The sequence below is a fragment of the Anguilla anguilla genome, chromosome 10, assembly GCF_013347855.1.
Source record: "Anguilla anguilla isolate fAngAng1 chromosome 10, fAngAng1.pri, whole genome shotgun sequence".
NCBI lineage: Eukaryota > Metazoa > Chordata > Actinopteri > Anguilliformes > Anguillidae > Anguilla > Anguilla anguilla.
This window is the reverse complement of record NC_049210.1, coordinates 47,764,654-47,780,055: the sequence shown is the minus strand read 5'-3', so window position 1 is coordinate 47,780,055 and position 15,402 is coordinate 47,764,654. Positions and strand designations below refer to the sequence as shown.

The 15,402-nt window shown below is 40.3% G+C and overlaps 1 protein-coding gene across 6 annotated transcripts in view; it reads right to left on the bottom strand.

The window, feature by feature from the left end:
• The window catches only part of LOC118206259 (polypyrimidine tract-binding protein 3-like), a 28,935-nt gene that overhangs the window by 10,381 nt on the left and 3,152 nt on the right, over positions 1-15,402 (bottom strand). For 3 of the 6 annotated variants that reach the window (XM_035378678.1, XM_035378677.1, XM_035378683.1), the window contains one exon: positions 4,346-4,427. The gene's annotated coding sequence lies outside the window, so the exon portion shown is untranslated. The other 3 variants (XM_035378680.1, XM_035378684.1, XM_035378681.1) reach the window with 3 other exon arrangements.

The window sequence follows — 15,402 nt, the reverse complement described above, 5'->3', positions numbered from 1 at the left end:
TTCAGCATTGTTCCATTCAAATATGAGCTATAACATATACAGCGTCTCAAAAAGAAGACATTATATAAGACAAAAACCCTCTCCTGCTCTTTAAAGTGATATCTCCGAATGCAAATGCACCAGCCCAGTATTTAAAGGCATCCCTGAGGTACACTGTGGGAATGAATGTGTAATTAAAATGTCCTAGAGAGTGTCTGCAAGCTCTTAGTTTCAGCTTCACAGGGGTGTTCTGAGCATCACTAACCCAGCCATCTTTGGTTTCCAGAGCATTCCAGGAGCAATAGGAAAGTTACGTTTCCCAGCATGCACAGCGTGCCCAGTCTCCTGGATATCCCTTGAAGGTATGACACAAGGAACACGGCAGCAACAGCCTAATGCCTACTTAGTTTTGTTGTTTCAAGTTGTGTAATTGTTGTATTGTGTATATTCTTTAAATGTATCCTCCATCATGTATTTCCAGATTATTTTTCAGAGGTAGAGGTCTGTTTCCTTTGACAGGTGTGAAAGCTTTATGCCAGAGAGCCCACAAAAAACGAAAACATTTTAGTCAGTTGGAACTAAGAACACATGTTCTGGAATGCCCGGCTGTATGCAGAAGCACTAATTTAGCGATCTCTGCAGCCGATGTGGGAGAGCGTAGAGAAGCACACGCTCTGCGCCGAAGCATGTGACATCACCAGCTGCTCGTTTTCACGCTGCTGCTGCGGGTTGCGTGGGAATCGGAAGGCAGGCAGGTCATGCGCCGATTTAGCAAACAGACTGCGGGCACCAGGCAAAACTGCCGTAGGCACGAGTGTGTGAATGAACGGTGTGTGTGACCTGTGATGGACTGGTGACCTGTCCAGGGTGCGTTCCTGCCTGTGGCCCAACACACTCTGGGATAGGCTCCAACACCCCCATGAATCCAACAGTCAATTAGATGTTCACAATTATGTTGCAAATCATATTTGAAAGATGTGAGATTATTTGTGCTGTTTCAAAGGATATGCCTGCACTGTAGTGCTTCAGTGCTATCCTGAGGGCACTAGAGTTTTTTGCTGAGGCTAATCAAACTGCTCTGCACATTCACTTCAGAATGAATTCTGCCTGAACCAAGATAAGACGCAGGAAGAACCAAAACACAAGATCCTGCTGACACAGGCAAAGAGTCAGACTGCAGTAAAGACACAACAACCGGAGATGTGGACATTCTCTGCCCATATCTAACCCCTATTTGACAGGCCATGTTGACCGATAACCGCCTCCTTTATGTAAATAATATCTTAAATTCAAACTGCAACCAAGTTTCCACATTCATGGAAGAAATAGATGAGCACTGATGTCAGAAAACACACAAGGCAGAAACGTCACTAATTTTATTTGTGTAACGATTCAACTTATTTTATTATTAAGCAGAGAGCATGAGTCTGGGACACATAACCAGACACCGTAGATTAGTTTTACAGAATAAAATTTAATAAAAGCAGGGCGTGCTTTTAGAAAAAACAGTTCCTGGTTCCTGATCTCTGTCTTTTCTCAACATCCAACACTGGCTGAAAAAAAATGTCGCAAAAAAAAGGCATTTTGTCATTTTAACTCACACTGAGAATCCCGCAAAGCTGACATTTTCACTTAACTTACAGCATTGGAACCAAATATTATCGGTTAAGAGTGCAATTAACACTAAGAGTTGAATTAACACCGGATATTTTAGTGTGTGTCTCAGTACTGTCCTCCCCTGTTGAGTTATGGCAGCCTCTTTCTGACCATTACAATCACCTTCAATCTAAACCATAAAATTGCCACTAAATGCTTTGTAAATATTACAGGGTTGTAATTTACTAAAATAAGCTTGGCCTTTCCAAGGTCCATGTGGAAAGTATGTATGATGAAATATTATATCCTTAAAACAAACACTTTAATCCGACATTTACTTCTGTTGGCAAAATTAAGCGATGTGTTTTGACAAACTGGAAAAAGAAAGTGAGAGGGAAAGCACCAGTTTCCGAGATGGCGGTGCGTGCGCTGACTGACGTGTTTTTATTGGGCGAACGCGGAGCAAAATGAAGCGCTAAAAATAGGCCACTCCGGGCCTGCTTACATCAGCTGACCGAGAACAAACAGACAATGACTGGCCTGCTCTCTCAGCGACCCCGTGTTTCCATAGCGACATGCGCATGGCTTCTTCCTTGCATCTGTCATCTTGTTTCCCAGCTACAAATCTCGCGTTTCGAATGGGATTAAGGAGACCTTTTTCAGAGTTATGAGGTATCCCGAGACATAAAAAGGGGAAAAAAGCCTTTATAACGGAGTGAAAATGACCTTTCCAGGGTCTCACAAGCAGGGTTCAACAAGCACTGCTATCTTATAAAATGCAGACTCAGTCATTGCATGAGATACATCTAGGGAATGTATTCATGCTTTCAAACACAATCCCATGTAATGCTTGCATACCCACATGAGTACTATATTATTCAGAACTGGCACACTTTGAACATAAAAGACAGATTAATTGTGTTATTTAAGGGAATTTGAAAGCAAGGGGCAGTCTGAAATAATCACGTTACTGGAAAAAGGGAAATTAACTCATATCTCAGGTTGCTTTGATCAATACATCTCAGACAGATTCACTTAAATATGATACTGCAAGACTCCCTCTCTGATTATTTTGTTCACATATATACGATGCTTTACTTACATTGCTTGTTTTCATTGAGCACCACAACTGATAAAAGTCCATAGGCCTTTTCAAAGAATACTTTGTTTTGTTCAGCAGCATAGTTTGCTGGTTTGTAAATATAGGCAAATATATTTCCTTAACATTATACAAGTGGCAGTGCAACTCAAACACTAGATAGGAGTATGATAATGCCACATTTAGGCCCCAGAATTTGTTATTTACTGTTATCGTTATTATTCCTTGGAAAAACAGCATCTTAAGGGACAGCCAACATGGCTTTTGCATGAAGTCATGCCAATAAACCTTTCAACAAGCTACCAAGTGTTTTGACTCAAACCAAGCTTATGAAACTACCTTTGGACTTTACTGAGTATCCCATGAGACATTCCTGGTCAACGTGAAATGAGCAGGAATCGCAGGATGCATGTCATAGTGTGTCTGCATTGATTGTAAGGTAGAATACAAAAATAAATCTTATCTGAGCAAAGTATTATGGGATATGGAGTCTCACAAGAACTGATGTCAGGACCTCTGTTTTCCCTCATTTACATAAGCATTAAATAGCAAAATAGTTACATTTGCAGACGGCACAAAGCTTTGCATGCGGGACTGAACACTGAAACAGGATCAATTTGAGGAAGACTTGGAAGGCATAGTTGACAAGAAATTCATTAGGATCTAGGTACTGTGCTGTAGCAACAGGTCAACAGGATGCTGGGTTATATAGGAAAAAGTGCAGAATATAATCCAAAGTTGCAGTAGGTAGCTTTTTTAGAAAGATATCCGGGGATGGTCATGTTTAATTGGCAGCTATCATAGGGCTGCTGTGAGAGGTCATTCCACATCGTGAACCTATCAGCAATGACACTGACCTCGCGCGTTCACAAAACAGTATGCATAGCCAGACACATTGATAAAGAAAGTTTCACCAATGGTGGACAAACGACCTGCTCCAGAGAGCTATGTAATGGCAAAAAATGAAAATTGGAGAGAGTTCGCTCTAAAACTAGAATAAAGATCATCTTTAAAGTTGAGAAATAAGTCTCCTCAGCAACATACCTAATATAAGACAACAGTTGTCTCACTGGGTAACTACTAACAAATCATATTATCACCTGTTGAGGTCAGGTAGTAAGCCAAATCATATCAGTGACAATTTTGATAGTATTTTTAATGTTCTGCTGTCCTTTCATGAGGGTAGGTATACAAAATGGAATCCCTGTTGATGATGCTTTTTGATGATAAAATAAAACACCACAAATGAGTTGACTGGAAAAAAAAAAATCAATGACAGCATCCCTCTGATGCAAAATACAATCACTGAAAAAACCGAAATGAGACTGAAATCAAATCAAGAGGAAGAAGGCCTTTTACAATAAAATAGTTTAAAAATGCATAATTTCAGGGAGGATGATAAACACTAAACTTCACAGTAATCTGTAAACCTCCATAAACAACGTTATATACATTTCTGTTCATGCATAACACAGCACTCTTTTAATCAGATACGAACGGCAGAGCACGTGAATAATTCTCCTGTCATCGCTACTATATCGTGGTAGTGACATCGTCACGCTGGTGTACTTCTGTGGAAGTTTCCATAGTGATGACTTTGTAATCAGACAGGCAAATTCGAAATCCTCACTGCTGAGAGATAACACTGGCAGGGCCCAGGAGTGACAGTACCTGTGTATGCAGACGAAATACAACTGCTCATGGTAGTGCGGCCAAAACGGGAACCAGAAGATGAAAGCTGCTCATGTCCTTTCTGAAACACAAGAATACAGAAAAATATAGCCCATTGGTCATAGACACGCAAGTCACTTTAAATAATTTAAACCCTTTTAAGCCCAGTTTTCCATTGCGTACAGTGACATGTTGCAGATCTTGACAATGTCCGGGAGGTTCCATGAATGTGTCACAGATTCTTTAATGTAAAATGGCAACTAAGGGGATTCTGGAGGGTGGATATATTGCACCCCTCCAGAACAGATATTATTGGTACAACCCGTACTCTGAAACGAGAGGATTTCCTGGTTCCCTGCCCTGTCAGGCTCCTGGGCTGAAGAAATAGCACGCAGAAACAGGAGAGACGACTTTTTGGATTTCATTTCTCCACCAAGAGTTTTGCACAGGAGGAAATACTTTATAAATTAACTTCCTCATTCTCTTTGCTCAGTCGTTCAGGTAGCTCAGCAGTTAGCTTAACTGAACATGGCAAACTAGTATAAATTTTGCGAACTGACTGGGAATTACACTTTAATGAAACAGGAAATACAATAGCACAGAAATAACCAGGCAGAAAGCTCGAGTTAGGGTTAGGGTTAGTTACTTGCCGGCCAGTTGCCACTCAATCAATAAAAGACTGGCCGTGTTTATCCAAGTGAAAACTGAGTGAAACTACTGGTACAGTAATGATTTATTTGCACGTGATAAACCGATTATAGATTGTGTTGCCCATGTTTATATAAGTGTTTCACTAAGCAGAAATCCATCAGAGCTCTTAGCAAAACTATGTACCGATGCGCTTAAGGGAACACAGTAGTGTAATATAGCCAGTTAAAAGTGTTGGTCCACAGGGTATCTGCATAATGTTACCTTCGATTTCACACACATAATCCTCACGGCTTATGAAATTCCACCAAACGAATGAGTAAAAAACAGTCAGGATTTCCACAGAGTTTAAGATATCTGCTGATAAAGCAAAACAGCTCGGCCTCGCCACCTTTAGGGAGCGATTCGCTCGGCACTGGCCCTGAGGCCGTTCCCGTTCGCTTTCGCCGTTCATCCTCTCCCCTCCCCCTCTGCACATGGAGGATCTTCCCCTTCAGATGATGCTCCAGTCCCTGTGGCTGTAATATGCAAAAGCTCAGCTATCAAATTACCCTTTACAGCCAGGCCCATCCCTAATGCCTCTCTAGATTTCATCTTGCGAGAGTGAAATGGATTTGCGCAGGTAGACTGTGATCAAATCCGAGGTAGGAGTGGGTGGCAAAGCCTTTCCAGTCTACAGAGAAAGGGCTATGCTGTCATTTACCAAACAGCACTTCCCTGCCCCCCCCCCACCTCCCCCCCCCAGGGCTATCCTATTACCATAAAATGAGCACTGGTGCTACAGAATGACTGGATGACATGCCGTGGTTCACCAGACCCTTATAGCAAAGTGTTTTTCATCAATTAGAAAGTGGCTCTGTTACACAGAATGCTTCCATGGAAAATATAATAATAATTAAAAGTCATTTTATTGTATATACTTGATTTGAAATGCTTGTTTATAAGTATGTTGTCTTACCCTCCAAAATCAGCAATTTAGATTACATTAAATTAAAAATGTAGGGTTTATCTTTGATCTTCGTATTTTTCTGCGCTCATATAGAATGATGTGGCAACGGTGTCACAAACTGAATAGAATTTCCCAATGGTTTCCCCTGTATTTAAATTCCAAAAAAAAAAAATTGTTTAATTGCATTTAAATAAAGCTTATGGGAATATTAAAGGCCTGCTGTGTGTACACTAAACAAGCACTGCAATAATATTTTACATTTTAATATTCGAGCGTACACTTCAGTCATTCAGAAATAAATAAATAAATAAATAAATGAATAAATTAAATAATTTGTGAATTCCCATGCTGAAGGAGATGCCATCTGTTTATATTCATAAAGCCAAATTCAGAAACATGGTAAACTGGAGCAGCCTTCAAAAGGACACGCAACAGCAACCATTACACACTGCGGTTGATTGGAGGAGAAGCCCAAACCTCATAAAAAATAAAAAAATAAAAAAAACACTTCAGATCTTTGAGCTCTGGACTCAACTCCCATAATTCCCTGTGCACCACGTTATGTGGCATTCAGCTGGCATGAGCAGGATGGCACACTGATCTAAAGGGAAGAAGGCTCTGAGCTGTCACCAGGACTGTTGTGCCAAGCTGCTGCATTGCAGGATGTGCTGTCAGTGTCAAACTCCTCCTCTTCCTTCTACCACCAACTTCACTGCAGAAATCAGCCAGATGACCAGTCAGTGCCTGACGTCACTATGCAGTGTAAAATCACTTGGATTGGGACGGTGTTGAGTGAGCAGTGAGTGCTGCATCACTGCTAAGCTTGCAACCACAGGACTGTCAATCAGCTACACAATAATCAAGGCTACCAGGTCCCCAAAAAGAACATTCTAGACATTACAAAAGATAAGGAGAGAAAAAAACCCCATAAAACTGAGACGGGCCATTGCTTTGGTTACTGATAAAGGCCACAAAGACTGGCTAACAGATTAGTTTCGTACGCACAGTCATTTCTACAAGGAGACAGAAAGCACTCCGACTTCTAAACAGAGGATCCAGGGGAAGGGTCATTTCCTGCTGCTACCGCAGAATAACTGAGGTTAACCTCTGTAAATTAGCCAAGGAAACCGGTCCTGTGCTGACAACCTAAGCTTCCTCCATCAGGTAAATTGAGTATAAAAAAAGAGAGGCAACATACCGATATAAAATAGTTATAATGAACAACAATGCCATGAACTCCCAATGCATCAGCACTCAAATTTCAGCAACTAGGCAGAGAACAGAAATTCACTACAGGGTATGGAAAACTTCCTTTTAATTTTAATGCGATATGCCTCATTATGAAACACCACAAAAGTGATGTTTAATAATTTGCTATCCACTGCAATACCTTTGGAAAATAAAAAAAGAAAGGAAGAAAATCTCCATAGCAACAAAGTACACCAGGCACTAGTGGATTACAGTGAACAGAGCTTTACTGGTCCCTCCGTGTAGCCTGGAGTGGAGGTAGTGTAGAATGAGAGCTTCTCACAGCACAGGGACAGCATACACATTCATAAAAAAGCAGAGCGAGGAAGGTGAGGGAGTGGTCAGGTGAACTTATCCTCTTTAGGACCAGGAAAATGTACAGAATTGAGCCCCCACTGTGAGAATATAGCAGAGCCAAATTAGGGTTCAGTGAATTACTATTCACACCCTGAATGAGGCTACAGAGTCACATAGTGAGGCAAGACCGAAAGATATGTGCCAGTCAATTCCATAATAAATGTTTGGCATACGTACTAATATACATTTATTAAAGTGACACTTCCTTTACCTAAAGAAAAAAGAGAGAAAGCCCAATAAATGTTTGCAAAACCAAAGAGAGAAATGTGAATATGAAATTCCATATTAGAGGCAGCCATGCTAAAATACGATGACCTCCCTACATGTTCCATAATCAAAAGCAGTTTTAAACAAGCACAGAGGGCACACTGTGCTGGGCTCACCAGTAAACATGAGCCGGCTACAGACATGACATATCCCCCTCTTCCCTTAGACTGCAGTCCGGCAGCACACAAATCAGAACCCCTGGATTCAATAAAGCAGCCCAGATGCAGCTAGCCATTTAGTCTGTAGTATAATCCATCAATTTTATTTTTAAAATTTCTATCACACCAGGGTTTCCCAGGGTGTTGAACAGCTATAATCAAGTTGAAATTCAGGGAGACATAATTGAACGAGTTACATATAGCCACATAAAAGCACAGACAAAACTGATTTAATTGGATTTCAATAAAAAGCCATTGTTTAAGCTTTTCTGCTGTAGAGAAATCGACACTAAAAGCAAATACAAACTGAAGGATCTAAACTGAGAGAATAACTTGAGCTAATCTAAGCCACAGTATATCTGGGTATATCTGCCAGTAGCCATACATGTTCTGAGTGCAGAGAACATACTGGCACATAAGATTCTAATACCTGTTCAAAGAATAGGGCTAATATGTTCTGACTGCTATCTGGCAATCAATATACCTCTATTGTATGAGATCAGCACTACACCCTAGAAATCATATTCCATGCATAATCAAAATGACAGATCTACTCAATATAGATGAAGGGTACTACCGTACACTCTGAAAATGTGCTGAAGGCAAAATGATAAATTAAAAAAGAAGGAAAAAGAAGGTTTCTGACCAAAAGCTCAGCTCTCTTAATGAACATCTGTAAAATATGCAATGGAGAAAATATGCAGATCTACTCAATATAAAATTTAAAAATTCATAACAAATGTTTTGTCTACAGGGCCTGAAATTTTACTTGTGTTCCCTGTCATATGTATCTATGGACATGCATCCCACTTTTCCAACACATCCTCCTGCTTAAGGGGGTAAAACAAGACAAACGGGAGAACAAGGCCGTCGGCGTGAAGAGAAAACGTACACTTTACATCACTGAGGCGTCAGACGCAAACGGGTATTGATCTTGTGGAGAAACACTCCGTCTGTAATTTAATCTGGACTTCACTGATTTCCAGCCTTTGTGCAGACGTCAGCCATGTTAAAGACTGGATCAATATGGGTCAGGCTACGTACGGACCGGGCCAAAACCAAGACATACAAGATTAATTCCAGCTGTTCTAGCAGGTTATGATACAGTAATCTGCATTAGTGTTTATTTAAAAAAAACAGAAACTGCGGTATAATGGGGAGAGGGAGAGAGAGAGACAGACAAACAGAGAGAGAGAGAGAGAGAGTGAGAGGCAAAATAACAATAAAATCTGTAAATACTATTTCGAATAAATACCCATTCACAATCTCATTATATAGTCCAAGCAATTACATTCTGCATTTATATAACTACACTCTGTGTGTGTGTGTGTGACTAAATGGTTCAAATCGATCCAACTAAACTACAGATTAGTATTACCTTAGAAAATGCCATCCTGGGAAACGTTCACATTCTGCACTGTACATCCATTCAGATGTAGATATTTACTGAAACATACTGCTTAAACTACAACTGTACTGCACTCACAGGGACTCGAAACAGCAACCTTCTGGTTAATAATGTCAAGAGTTAATAAGTGGAAAAAGTACTACCTGCTGTTGGTATCTATCTGCTATCTGACTGGGATACACAGCCAAATTCTTTACAGGCTGCAGTGCCTATCACACACCACATAGTACTTATTTAATGCACATAAATAATGCTCATCTTAAATATATAAACAGTGCATGAAGTGTGCATGTAAAAACCATCTTATGTGTTATCTACGTACAAGCATTCTGCGCCAAGATGTATACACTGATATGCTGTTGCAACAAAAATAACTTATTACCAACTCAAATCTCCAGGCCTGACAATCCTGGAGCAGTTTTTTCATAAAGCTGCAGTCGCTTTTCTGCAGAAAATATTAAATCAAGCTCCAGGCATTTCACTACTCACCAAAATCCAGCATTTGTTTCAGGAAAGTACCTTCACAACAATTTATGAGAGCGCCGGCCTTGAGGCATAATTTGAGGATTGAATCAGATTTATTTCTCCCGCATTTCTCTCTGGGTTCTGAATACAGCCACTGTCTGTTATCAGAGTCTTTTCTGTTGCATTGTTCTGAATAGTAGCTCCATAAAACCTGAGTAGTAGTATTTCAACAAAGATATCAGTAAAGAACTAGCATAACTTTACTGTACAGTCATTAGGGAATGGGTCGCAATGCTACTGATAATATTGTGGGAAATTGCATTATATTCAGTAAGACTTACAACAGATCCACATGGAGTTCAGCCTAATGTTAAAGTGCAATAGTGTAATCTTGTCGCTGTATTTATACCAGTATATACCAACAACAATGTACTAATTTGACAATGATATATGCTCAATCATGAAATGGGATATGAAATATGAGGTGGTCCCCTCACATATGTGAAGCTCCTAAAAGCGAATCATTGTGTTTACTCTACTTCAACAGTCTGTCTCAATATGTAACAATTATGTCCCAATTACATACAAATACGGCTATTAAGAGCTCACTGGGGCAACACACATTAATCACCTTCATAAATATGTCAGATTAAGAGAACGTGAACTAAATCAACTCAATGGACTCGATCAACTGAAGGACAGTAAATTAAAATATTATTCTAAGGTTGTGCATGACAACACAAGGTAAACACAAATCAATTCTGTGCCTCATGACAAAATATCAAAATAGTACAATTTTATAGCATTCAACTGTAACTATTCGTTATCTGCGTTTCTTTTGTGCACAAAGACTGCAGCATTATCTTGTGTTATCTCAGTCCTGACTGCCAACCGTGAGAAAATGGCTTAAGGGGAATAGCTTTTGAGAGAGTCACTGGAAGGACCACATGGGAGACAAACCGGGAAGAAGGCGGAGTTAAACAAGCAGTTAAAATGACATGTAAAGACTATGATTCAGAAGAATGCAAGAACAGGGCTCCACACCTCCTGCCGTCTAGCTAAAAACGGCATAAAACACCAAAGGAAAGAAAAGACATTTTAGATAAATAGGACATTTATCACATAATTGTAGGCTTGCTTTACTGAGTTATAACTGTTCTCCGTACAGCAATTCATGTTTTATGAAGTTAATTTAGAACGACAATGCAAGCTGAAGTATATTAAAAACAACAGTCATACACACAGAAACACAGTATAATGGCTGGGAAAACTACCACTGTACCTGAGACACCCGGGCAGCAAACTAGTCCTCTGTTGCAGATGAAGGGTTATGAGAGGACAGGTCGAAGGAGAGAGAGAAAAAACAGAGAGAAAAAGAAGAATATTCCGTCCAGGAAAGATACGAAAGAGAGAGAGGAAAAGAGGAGAGTGACTGCCCGCGCAACAGACGGGGAAGAGCGTGGAGATGGGGGGGGGGGGGTGAGGGGGGGATGAGAGACACACCCACCTAGACTGAGCTGAGTCTGAGGGGGTGGGGGGTGGGGGGAATCTGTCCCGATAAAAATTCCAATAAAAACACGAGGGAAAGAGTTCATTCAATCAATCCCCAACATCAAACTTTTAATCTGGCTAAGGAAGTTTTTTTATTCTTGTATTCTATTCCAGAGCTTAATGATGTTCTAAGGAAACTACAATACCCATGATTCATAAGGTTCCTGTTCCTGTTCAGACAAAGCCTTGTAATCTGAAGACATAATGGCTGTTTTGCAGCATACTGGATGTTTTAAGTTTGAAGAAAATTCTCATGAAGGATATCATGTATTAAAGCCACTTAACATCAGAGTACAAGCCGTCGAACTTGAAAGACTGTAAATGAATGAAGTCCTGATATTGGGCAGGTAAACCCTTTGGTAAGTAATAGTGTCTGGTTACAACCAAAATGGATGAGACAGGATGTATAACAAATGGCACAAAGGCATGAACCATACAGAATTTAAATGACCAGCATGGTTTGGGTAAAACAAAGGTGTTGTCTGTTTATTATTATGTGCCACAGACAGAGAATTCACTGAAGTAGTGCTCGAAACAGTCAGCAAACAATGAACCATCGATGGCTGTCCATTTTGTTATTTTCTCCTGCATGACATGAATCCCCTGCCAAAGACAGGAAACCCTTATCATGGAGGTCAAGTCTGTTTTCATTCCAGCTCCACTGGTAGAAGAAGTGCTGCATTTATATCTCTGTGTTTTTAGAACAGACCTAGTGAATCAAATTTCTTCTGTGAGAAGGCAGACAATTGGGCACCTGGTCAGTCGATATGTGTACACAGGTCTGTGGACCCGGGCGGCACATCACTGAATCTTTCAGATATTTACAAATAGGTCTACCATTTCCCACCGGCTTTGTATAACAGCTGCATAAATACTACATACTGCTACGAACTTATAGCGAACCTATAATTTACCTTTGATTTGTTCTAAAATTTTGATTTGACTTTGATTTGTTCCAAACTGCAAATGAACTTGCAAGGAAATTAATGTTTTTCGCAGTATGATCCCTTTAAGACTGCCACTTGGTCTCATAGGTCCCAGATAAGCCCATTATTTAGGCTACGTTATTTTCTGTTAATTGTTTAGTTAAATCCTACGTTTAGAGTTACAGTAGTGGGTTCATAAATGACTTCGGCCTGCTTGATGTGCAATACTGAATGATTTATACTGCCTTCATGCGTTGGACGATCGTTAGTCTGTTAGTATTTTTTATTTATTTTTAGTTACCTCACGCTTTTATTAATGCACCTGTTCTTGCAAGCTAACTTTTACTATGAAGCCAGTGTCTGCTATCAACTAGCCATGTCAACAAAGCAGTGTATATGTGAGAATAGGTTAATGTTTAAATATGCATGGCTCACGTTTCAGCAAGCCCAAATGCGTGAGGTGTAGATTGAAAAAATGCGTGCTGTGCTGCTTGCTTTCATAAATAAAATAGGTGACTAGTCACAAAAACTTGCTTCCATTGTGCATCCATTTTTATTTTATTTATTGTTTATTTCTGACAAAGAGCACTTGAATGCATGACATGTCGAAATTACAACTTCCTAATATGTAGAGACAGCGACGCCAATAGAAACCTATGGAGAGCACGTTTAGAGTATATATTATAATATAATATCTATAATACAATATAATAGGTAACGAGGATCATAGACATATATATGTCTATGATGAGGATCACCCAGAGAAGGAATGGTTTGACCCCATGACCAGGAAGTGGTGTGCCAATTATACTGGAGGTTTTGGCGCGAAGGGTGGTTGCTATTTGAAGACGGCCGCCTCCTGGATCTGTCTAAATGACTTAAGTTTGGCGTTTAGCGCTCACAGCTCAGCTGTCGCGTGTCTCTCTTCACTGACTATCATTCAACTGAAACAACTATATTGCGCAAACCCGGACACAGACGACACGCGAAGACGTTTTTTTTTAACCTTTTAGACAATCAAACTGAACAAGCTGGATGCAGCTAAGCTAGCTAGCGAAAGATTTCGTGACCAAACGGCGAGCTATCCTGTCGCGGCTACGACGGTGGGGACCACGTCGTGTCTGAAGAAGCTGTGGCGTCTCCCTTCAGCAGCGTTCTGGTAAAGTTACTTACTCATTCTTCTTTTGTTCTTCTGCACGCCAACCTGAGTTGGTTTATTACAGAGATATTTATGTTTAATGCCCCTTTGACAACAAACCCTTTCAAATCAACTCTTATATTTATTAAAATTGCTGGGTCTTGTTATATCAGTGCCCAGGGTAGACGTGACAGTTAAAACCAATTTAACCCTCCTGTTATGTTGCGGGTCAAATTGACCCTTTTTAAAGTTTGAAAATCTAGGAAAAATACTTAAAATTATTTTTTCAGTATGAAACTTCTTCTACTGGCCTTAATTAGTGTAATCAACATTTTAAATGAAAATGGTTCATTTCATGTATTTGCAAACCCCCCCTGTATGGGGATTGACCCGGGAACATTTTTGCTGTACCTAAAAAATGAACAGAACAGGAGAGTTAAGTGTGAATATTCATTTAGCATTTCCAAATGACTGATAATGAGAAACACAAGCCTTCAGCTTTGGACAAAAACCTGGCCCTGAACAGACCATAGCCTACTGTAGCAACAAGAAAAACTCTAGAGAAGTAGCTTTGAACAAAATTATAAAAAAATAAAAATTACTCCTGCAATTCCAAGACTGTGAAGAGAGTCCTAGTCTTTAACGGTTTGTCAAATAAAAAATAAAAAAGTAATCTCCAGTTAATGTGGAAATCTCTGAAAAGTGTATATGTAGGCCTATATTTTATTCATTAAATTTTACAGCCATGTTGAAATATAACATTGTGGCAAACATTTGGATCACATTGTTGTGTTCCTTTGTTATACACACCAAAGAAATCTGAACAATAATTCGCCCAATATTAATTCAGACATGAAAACATGCTTCTGTCAAGAATTATGGCTGAATAATACTGTGTGAATATAGCCATAGCCTGCTGTGCCAGAACTTCTGCCTACTAACCAGTCCTTTAAACCTTATTTCATGAAATGACATGTCTAAATATGTTTAAAGGCTGCTTCTCAGAACATGATTAGCTCCCCGGATGCACTTTGCCAGCCAGATACGGCAGCGTGTCAATCACAGCCGGCGGGTAAGTGCACATCACTGCAGTAATCCTGCTTGAGAAATCTGAAATCGAGTGAAAAGAGCATGAACTGGCAGCTGAGACAGTCAAAGTAATGCACAACTGTATATGGATGCTAATGTCGCCTAGCGATTCGACTTTCAACCGAAAACACACACCCATGTGCTGGGTATCCCAGGCCCCATCTGCTGGGTAACACACGTGCCCATGTGCTGGGTAACATATGCCCCATGTGCTGGGTAACACAGGCCCCATCTGCTGGGTAACACACGTGCCCATGTGCTGGGTAACCCAGGCCTCATGCACGCTCAGCTGCAGCTTGCCCTCAGTGACTGTTTTTCAGGACAGGCCACACAGTGCTGCAGGAGAGCTCTGACCTGTCTCTGCTGACAGCCCGAAGTCAGCGTGCACCTGCGGTGTGAAAGCTCTCTGAATGCTTCTTTCACTGTTGCATGTGTGCACATGCCATTGTTTATTCAAAAGCTGCTATGCAAACTACCATATGGGTAAATGTTATCAGCAGGGGCACTGATTAATCAAGGAATACACCAGGAGAATACATATAAAAGGCAAATACTTCACACTGTAATCAGTCAAAGCAAAGAATAAACCCAAGAATAAATATTTACTTTTCAGATTTTCAGAGAGTACTTTTTTCAGGTGATACTGTTCCACTGGACAGCTGTCTGTAAAACAGGCGAACATTTTATTTTTTGAAGGAGAACTGAAAGCCCGCCACCTTTCATAGTGATGTTTTTGCCCTTTCAGACAGGGTAACTGTTAGAGAAGAGGTCAAAGGTCAGAAGGTGCCGGGCAGGGGGGACTCATTTCGCTCAACCGTGCGCTGCACCACACTGCTCACCAAAGCCAACCAAT